Source organism: Kryptolebias marmoratus, linkage group LG4 (genome assembly GCF_001649575.2).
Source record: "Kryptolebias marmoratus isolate JLee-2015 linkage group LG4, ASM164957v2, whole genome shotgun sequence".
NCBI lineage: Eukaryota > Metazoa > Chordata > Actinopteri > Cyprinodontiformes > Rivulidae > Kryptolebias > Kryptolebias marmoratus.
The window spans coordinates 427,478-436,814 of NC_051433.1; the positions used below are offsets into that span (position 1 = coordinate 427,478).

Below are 9,337 nucleotides of genomic sequence, written 5' to 3' on the forward strand. Positions count from 1 at the left end.
TCCTGAGACCCTCCTCAGACCCTCCTGAGATCCTCCTGAGACCGTCCTGTCCCAAATGTAGGATGAGGAGTCTGATCGTTCAGAGTAAATTGGACCCATCCAATCATGCTCTTCAGATCTTCACATGTTTAATATCAGCCAGTCAAACATCACTGAACAGAAAATCGTCACATGACCAGAACCAGTTCCAACTGGAGGTCTGAAAGCTGGAAGGGTCTGTAAAATGGACGTAAAAACAGAAGTGGATGATTTCATAAACCCATATTTTACCATCGTAGCTCCATCAGATGTTGAGACGCAGACATTTGACAAGTTTGAGGAGAAAAGATGGCAGCAACACATCAGTTGCTTCTGGAACAACTTTGTTTTCTCCCAACATTAAAATCTATCTGTAGCTACCAAACACATTGCATTCTGGGAAATTTTACCAATGGTAAATCTGCAGCTGATTAGGATGGATGTCTCCAACTCTGTTCAGAGTGACACATCTGTTCGTGTCCCACTGAGTCAGAGAGACAAAATGTTCCTGAGAAGCATCAGGAGCAGCCTTTTCTTCATCCAGCACACGGTGTGGTCCGGCAGACACTAGTTCACCAAGTCAGATGTGAAACAGGAGTGATGGAGCTCCTCGCTCCCAGAAATCTACTGAATCTAAATAAAACTGTTTTACTCTGGAGCAACTCTTCTGTGTTTGTCTGTTTAAAACGAGAAGGTAATAAAACCCATCAGAGTGTCTGTAATGTCTCCACTTTCTGTGTTATTAACTGAAAGTCTTTATGACAAACATCTGATTGAAGTCCCAGAATTAAAACCTCTTTTGTGCTGCTGTCTGAAGCTTTTATGTGATGAATGGTTCTGGCTTTTATTAAATTTAAATCTTAGGATCTCATTGATAAAATGAGCTCAGCTTGCTGCAAATTAAGTATTAAAAGAAACAAACTGATCTGTTGTGGACTTTGGAGTCATATCTGCTTAGAAGCAACACAAAGAAAGTGTTTCTGTTCAGATTCCGGTTCATTGTGCCGCCGTGCGTTTTCTAAAGCTGCAGATAAAAAGTTACCACCTTAAATCCCACAGAAATACTACCTTAAGGCCCACAGAGATACCACCTTAAATCCTACAGAGATACTACCTTAAGGCCCACAGAGATACTACCTTAAATCCCACAGAGATACCACCTTAAATCCCACAGAGATACCACCTTAAATCTAAGGTGATGAGTTATGGCCTCACATCTGCTACCTTCAAGCAGGATCCAGAAGTCCAAAGTGCTCCAGGTGTTTTCTGCTGATCTGGAAACTCCCGGCAGAGAATTTGTTCAAACGTATTCAGTTTCATTCCAAGTGAAAATCTGTTTTTGATGTTTCTGACGAGTCAACATGTTTAAGGAGAACCAGGAGAACCGGAGCGAGGCTCTGAGACGCTCTGGAAACCAACTCATAAATCCTCCTCACAATTTGTTGGCAACAGTCGCAGCTCAGCGAGATACGGGCTTTAAGTGTTCAAACGAAAACACAACAGCACCTTTATTACTCCGAAATGACCCTGCAGGGACTGAGAGTTCTCTCCTCTTCATAAAAGAACATAAAAAATACATCAAATCACCAAAATGTCATGAAAATCTTTTCTTTTCTATCTTCCTCAGCATGAGGCTTCAGAGCAGAGGAACTCCATGTCTGGCCCCAAAGGTTATCTCCCACACCGCATCAGGACCGGGACGGGGACTGAAGACTTTCTGGGAAAGGGCAGCTCGGGGCAAAGACTTTCCAGAGACAAGCAACAATCCGAGTTAATTTATTCGGAGCAGAGTGATAACCTCAGAGCAGCAGTTAAACACCTCACTCAGAAACTTTACTACGGGGAAATCATCTCCCATTCACCTCCAGAAACACTGCAACACATTTACTTTAAGGAGAAAAGACGTTAATGTGGAGCTGGAAGAGATGGATGAAGACGAAACGACAGCCCGAGAGCAGCAGAAAGCCACAATTGCTTCTCCTCAACTTAAAGGACTTAATTAAAGGGAAATGACTGATAATCTCATCAAAGTTGGAGCTTCTTTCATCATCTGCTCCTCCGTGACTATCAGCTCCATAACCTGCTCTGACAGCCACGGCGGTGCAACAAACTCAAGTCTCCACGAGCGACAGGCGTGAAACACTCGCAGACACTATCGCACGTTGCTGGTATCAGGCTGGTCCTCGGTGGCTGCGGCGTGGAGCTTTACGGCGGCGCAGGCTGCACAGAGCCGAGGGGTTCGAGTGCAGCCTGCAGTTCTCAGGGTTCCTGTCTGACTACATGCTGTAATAAACTTCTTCAGGAGAGGAGTGTTCTCCTTCATATACCAAAGTTTTTAGGGTTTTTTGGCCCATAAAGAAATTGGCAACAGCAGCAGGCGTGATCAGTCACTTCCTGGAACCTGTGGTGTTCCTGCAGATGAAATAATCACTGGATGTTCACCTACAACTGATTCAAGATGGCTGCTACAGGTAATCATACATGGTTATAACTCAGCTGGCTTTACTGATATTAGGCTAACAGTTGGTGTGGTAGTAGCTGAGAGTAATCCCCAGCATGAACTAAATGCTAACAGATGAAGTTTCAAGGTCTGAAGAGAAAACAGCAATAAGTCGTTCTTTTCTCAACACAAGATCATTTTAGACTAAAACTCTGGCAGGAAAGGTGGATATGCATTCCTTCGTCCTCATTTGTCTTTAAATGAAGCAGATTAATAACATTAATTAATTAATAATGACACCTGCATGTTTACAGTCCTGGTTTAGTCCTCAGCCTCCTGACCAGAGAAGACTCGATGCGTCACAGAAGCAGTTTGTCGAGGATAAACTCGGCGTCTCTGTGGTCGGCGCGAGAAAGACCGGGCTCCAAGAACCTCGTTGGTGGACCCCTTTGATGTGGAGTATTTTTACACTCTGGTTTTGCTCCGAGCTGATTTTAGGCTCTGTGTTTCATCTCTGCAGTGATTTACAACGTGTTGTTTGTGTTTTTACCCTCAACTCTTCGTTCTTTGTGGTAATATGGCACATATCAATAATGCTGCCTGTGTTGAGACAAGATGCATCTCCTCACACACACACACACACACACACACTTTATTATCCCAAGAAACGTGACACGTAATCACAGAAGTTCAAAGAGACTCAGGCACACTGACATGAAGAGATGGCAGGACGGAGGGGGAGAAAATGAGAACGATATCTCCTGAAGAGAGATATTACGAGGAGGCGTTGAGTCTGTTGGCAGCCAAAGAAAGCAGCTCATTGTTGCAGGAGCAAGAGGAGAACACAAAGAAAGGAGGCCATTGTTAGCAGGAGCCGCTCAACAGATAAGCCTCATATTTTTGGAGGAGGCGAGGAAGGATGATGAGGATGAAGAGGTGCCGCAGGAGCTAAAGAGGGATGGGATGATGGAAGGAGAGGGAGGGAACGTGCTGGCAGAGTTCAGTGGAAAGACCAGTGGAAAATGTGAGGCGAATGAGCTGGGGGGGGTGGAGGGATAAAAGGGTGGAGGAGTCACAGAGCAACGAGGGGGAGGGGGGAGGTTGAAGCGGCCAGAAGCCAGGTGGATGTTTACGAGGGGAAATCCATCTTACAGCCTATTTTCTACCGTTAAAAATTCATTTGTGGCCCAAGTCCACAGCAGGAACATTCCCTCTCCGAGAGCCAGGAAGAGAAACGATCCGATACGAGACGCTCCGGCTCTGACAGGTCCGGAAAAAAAAAAACACTAATCAGGTTATTTAAAGAGTCAAGCTGAGAAACCCGCAAACATTCCACAGAGAGGGCTAACACCGTACATACAGGAAATAAATCTGCATCAGCAGAGCCCGCGTCACATGAAGTCACCGAGCAGCAGCATCACCGAAACATTTCCACGGAGCAAAAACATCCAGCAGGTTTTAAAGTAAGAGACATCTTTTAACAGCAGCCAGTTTTCAGATAAAGGACACAAACTATGCATGACAGAGCTTAAGTAGCTTAATTCTTCTTCTGCAGATAGTGGAAGTTACAGCTGGTGCAGACTTGAATTTTCCTTCAACTTCTTTATTCTAAATGATTCAGATCTTCTTCATCTGACAGGACCTCTGTCCATCTACTCATCTACTCCACAACAGCAGGCCCGATCCTCTACGGAGTCCCTCAGGACTCCATTCTGGGTCCTGAGATCCTCTACAGACTCCCTCAGGGCTCCGATCTGGGCCCCGAGATCCTGTACGGAGTCCCTCAGGGCTCCGTTCTGGGCCTGTTTGTTTTTTCTGCGTACTGTAAGCTGCCTGTGGGGTCAGGGGTCAGGTGTCACCCTCTCCCAGTTAACTCTGACCTTTTCCAGTTCATTTTCACTCCGCCATGTTCGGTTTGTCTCCTTGTGGTGTTATCCCCAGAGAAGTTGGACTGCAATCTGCATTCTTGGGTCCAAACCTACAAACTGTGACAGATGCCACCTTTTAGACACATTTCTGTTTGTTTCTGACATGAAACGTCTTCATCTACAGAATACAAGTCCAGATGTTTTGATTTTACCCTGTTTTTGGAGTTAACACAGAGTAAGTGTATATATGTGTGCGGATGAATAAATATTTAATGTTTATTTTTTGCAGCTGTTTGTACTCATTTTGTATGATTTTATTCGTGTTGGTGTTACTTCCATCTTGTTTTTTACTGCAGTGTATGAACAGCTCTTTGAGACGGTTGTTGGTAAATGTGCTGCATAAATAAATTTGACCTTTGACTTATTTTAATGTCCTTTCTCTGCCATCTTCTAAATGTAACTAAAGAATGAAATAATAAAAGTATCATTCTCTGCATATCACTCCTTCTTCAGCAGCATTAAAGTTGGTCAGAAGCTGCAGTAAAGAGAAGAAAACCAAGGCACAGAAGCAGAACTTGGTCCTGATCCAGTTTGAGTCCAGATAAAAGAAGAGCAGAACTTCCTGAGTTATGACTCGGTGAGGAACTCGGCCACAAGGGAAGGTAGAGTCCCAGAGACGGAACATTTTCTAATCATGGCTCTATTTTAGGCTCCACAGTTGCATAAAGAAGACCTGATGAGCTGCTGCTTCCAGTTACTGGACATCCACACGTGTTATTTTAAACATTAAAAGCACAAAAACAGGCCCTGTTACAGCCTCATTAAAGGATGATGATGGAGAGAGCTCAGAGCTATAAATCCTGTGCTGCCCTATCTGTCCTCCACACACACACACACACACACACTCCCAACGCTCTCCCAGTTTACAGCAGCTACACATCGTCTGATTCCAGCTGAGCTGCAGACAGATTCAAACGTTCAGCTGCTGAGAGCGACGCAGGAAATGAGTGTGAATACGTGGAAGAAGCAGGAAGGTGGCGCCTGTGTGAGAGAAGTGTGTGTGTGTGCGGTAGCGACAAGGACAACCGGAAGAAAAGCGAGGACGTGAACACAGCGTGGTGTCCGCAGAGCGGCCTCGACTTCACAAACACAACGCTGCGGCGTGTCCTGCTGCGCCACGCTGGACACCGAGAAAACAAAGCAGAGTGTAAACAAAGAGACGTGTGTGTGTGTGTGTGTGAGAGAGCGAGAGCGAGAGAGAAGAGAAGCTGAGCTGGAAAAGCAAAGAATAAAGTGAAATACTGCAGCACACAGTGTTTTACAGACACATATTTGCATGCGTGTGTGTGTGTGTTGGGGGGGTCTGTGTGTGTGTGTGTGTGCTCTCCCAGCAGGAGGCTCATTTCCTGCAGCCTCTCAGCTTCAGCTCTGACTGATGCTGAAGTCTCTCCTCAGTAATATTCAGAACCACCTGAGCTCGCAGACACACAACAACACAATAACGGCTAGCGCAGATGTCCCGCCCCCTTGTTGCACCGACAGAAAGGCCACGCCCTCCTCTCTGACCTCTTCCCTCCCTACTAAATTAGATTTAGTATTATCATACCTATAAAATGATCATTAAGCAATATGTATTTGTATTATAGTCAGCAAAAGTGATAATTGTAGCATCTTTGTTTTAAATCTTCCCCGCCTCTCGCACAGTGACTGCTGGGGACGGGTACCAGCTCCCCGCGACCCGGGATGGAGAAAATGGATGTTTTAAATCTTTGTTTTGGCACAGAGAAACTGATCGTTTTGCTCAGTTCTCATCATGTCTCATCATCTGAAGCCGGCTGGTCCTCTCAGCACCTGGTGACGCGTTAACTGGAGTCAGAAAACAATGTTTTCTGACTCCGAACACTGAAGGGTTCCTGCAGCTTCCCAAAGAACCAGTGAACTCTCTGCGGACGCCACAATCAGCTGTCAATCAAAAGGCTAAAGATGCTGAGTATATTTGGAAGTGTCTGTATCCAGAGTGTTTCCATGGAAACAGGGCTGATGGGAAAGAATATAGGAAGGATCAGACCCAGCTGACTGTAACCACGAGTTTTGGGTCAAAATTTGACCGAACTGGATTGTTGGAACCTTAAAGGTTTTTATTGGGATGATGTTGGTGATGATGGTTGTTTAGTCAGTGAGATGCCTCAAACTTGTGACTCTAAGTTTTTATAAAGCTGCTTTATAAAATAGTTTGAATGAATCGGAGCTTTCCACCGGTTTGTTTCAAAGGCCTCACCTCACCATCCCTTTCTAATTCAGGAGATTAAAGCAGATTAGCTGATTGATTCATTCATTAGGAACATTTGAGCTAATCCAAAGTTCTCAAGGCTCTGAGAATCAGGGAAACTGGAAGAACCCCTAAAGGAGAACTTTACAGACCCAAAAACAAGAACATCTGGTTCTGAAGCAGAAAGACCCCACAGATAAGCCATAGTCCAGAGAGAGCTGAGGAAAAGGACCAGACCAGGCGTTTTCTGTGTGAGCAGAGTCAGGAGCAAAAAGAGCTAAATGATGCAGTAATAAGGACACTAAAGACAGAGCTGCTGGCTAAATCAAAGAGCACTGTTAAATCCACTGTGACACATCAACAATGCAGAAAAAAGTAGACAATTAAACCCATGTCAGCCAAAGTTAAGCACCCATCATTTCAGCTGAGATTTGGAGAAAAAGAACTGCACAACAATTCGATTTGCTCCTTACATCCAGTCTGTGATGGACTCTGTTTCCCTCTAACCGTCTGCCTGATCGCTACCTCAGAGCATCTTTAGCCGTGTGAATAAAACATCAGCTATCTTTATCCTGCTAACGAGCGACGGCACCAACACAAACCATTAAATCTTCAACATAATGAGAGGCATGATGCTGAAGTGGTGAAGACGCCGGGCGCGGCAGCCTGAGGGCAAGACGGAGGCTGGTCCCTGGAAGATCAGACGGAACAGGAAGGCTCATTTCAAACCATCCAAACCAACTACATCTTGGACAACAGCAACATTATGCGGTGTATGAACACAGCTGCTTATTTCACTGCTCAGTACAGTCCTGGGAAAAAGTCCTTCCTGTCTCAGGACCTAATCCCACCGATCAGCTTCTACAATGAGTTCATTCTAACCTGAAGGAAACAGAAACATCAGCAGGTTCCACCGAGTCGTTTATTTAACAGAAACTGAAAGTTAAATCTGGTTCCAGCCTCAGGATCAGGTTCTGCTGAGGTTCTACTGAGGTTCTGCTGCTCCGGAGCTCCAGGTGTGAGTTAACACAACGCCAAGGTGGAAAGACATCAGCAATGACCTCAGAGAATCAGTCTGGGAAGGGTCAAAGGTCATTTAGAGTCCATGGTTCTACAGAGAGAAAGATTATTCACAAGAGGAAACATTAAGACAGCTGCTGATTCACCCTGAAGGTCAGACCGTGCAATGAGCTCTATCTCAGCCTCTACAGGCCTCAGTCAGCAGGTCAAAGGTCAAAGGTCAGTCATGAGAATAACTGAACATTTTATCATCACATCACAGCTCTTTAAACTGAATTTGGATCAAATTGAAACGTGCCTAAAGTTTCCCACCCCTAAATACACAGCTCCTTCCCAGCTGTCAGCACGGTGGTGGAGGGCTGATGGTGTGGGCTCCTCGCAGTCATCGAGTTGACCGTGAACTCCTCTGGAGGTCGAAGGATTCTGGAGTCAGATGTGAGCCCATAACTCATTACTCTTTGTCAATGATTGCTTTCATCTGAACTCGTTTTAAGACTTGGTACAAATGAGGTATTTTCTTTTTCTCATGTAAACCCCGCGTACTTACTTTTTACCCTGATTCATGGCGGAACAATGGCTGCTGCCCGGCCTTGTGCGATGACCTTTGTGCACATCAACACATTTGTTAGTTTCTACAATCAGTGTCCAGCTTCTAAAAATAATCAGCTGTAACCTTCACACACCAAACATGGCTGTGCTCTCTGCAGCTGCACAACCAATGACAGAGGCCCACCTCCCCTTTGGGTGAAAACCAAGCACGCCGGAGGATCCCTGCCCAGTTAAAATCTGGGTTGCCAGGCTACACGAGAGATAAGACTCAACCAGCACAAACGGAGCCATGTTCCTCTGAGCAGCTGTTATTGGAGAGTTTATTGGGTTGGAATTATAAAGGTTAAAGTTGAACTGAAGTCCAAAACTAAACAGCATGGCAGTATCAGAATAACCAGCAGAAAATGTTTTCCAGTAAGAAAAAACACAAAACACCAAATCATGAATGAATGTGTGGGAGGGTGTAATTTGGAACACATGAGCCCCAAACTTTGCCTGCTGTATGTTTAATTACATAGCAACATGGCCACCATCATCCCGGAGCCAGCAGCCCCATCGCGGCGTGCTCCTTTACAGCTCGGGTGACTCATATGTTCTCTGGTCCGTCTCCTCCCTCCTCCCTCCTCCCGCTCCCTTAATACCAGTTTTCCACTCCTGTCCTGCCAGCTAACATCTCCTGTGCTACTCTGTAAAAACATGTTATTTTATTTTAGAGAGGCAGATGATGGAGGAGGAAAGCCCTCAGAGGCCGAGGGAACAGTTTGGAAAACTGTGGTTTAGAAGCAGGACAACAAGAAGATGCAGAGAGAAAAAAGAAGCAACTAGAAAGTTTCTGTAGAAATGTTGAAAGTTGCTCATACTGCCTGAAATTCCAGCGTTCCAACTTTCAGCAGCTCTGGGTCCAGTTTTTCTGACCTAGCACAGGATTTCTGACAAAACAATGTCTGTAAAACATTTATCATTAAATGGGAACATTTCTTTTCTGGTTTTCTACAAAAATACAGCAAAAAGTGCTTCAAAAATCTGTCTGTGTCGAGGGTTTCCCTGTGACAGTAAAATGTGTTCTATATTTATTAAATATTAGAGGAAATGCAGTGTATGTGTCACAGCTCCATCTGTTCCTGCCACGCTTCTTGCCACAGCCACTTAACTTTCCACAGTCCTACAGTCCAA

The 9,337-nt window shown here is 45.1% G+C and overlaps 1 protein-coding gene across 1 annotated transcript in view; it reads right to left on the reverse strand.

Annotated features, from left to right (window-relative positions):
• Positions 1 to 9,337, reverse strand: part of dag1 (dystroglycan 1) — a 43,360-nt gene that overhangs the window by 6,447 nt on the left and 27,576 nt on the right. The gene's annotated exons all lie outside the window — the stretch shown is intronic.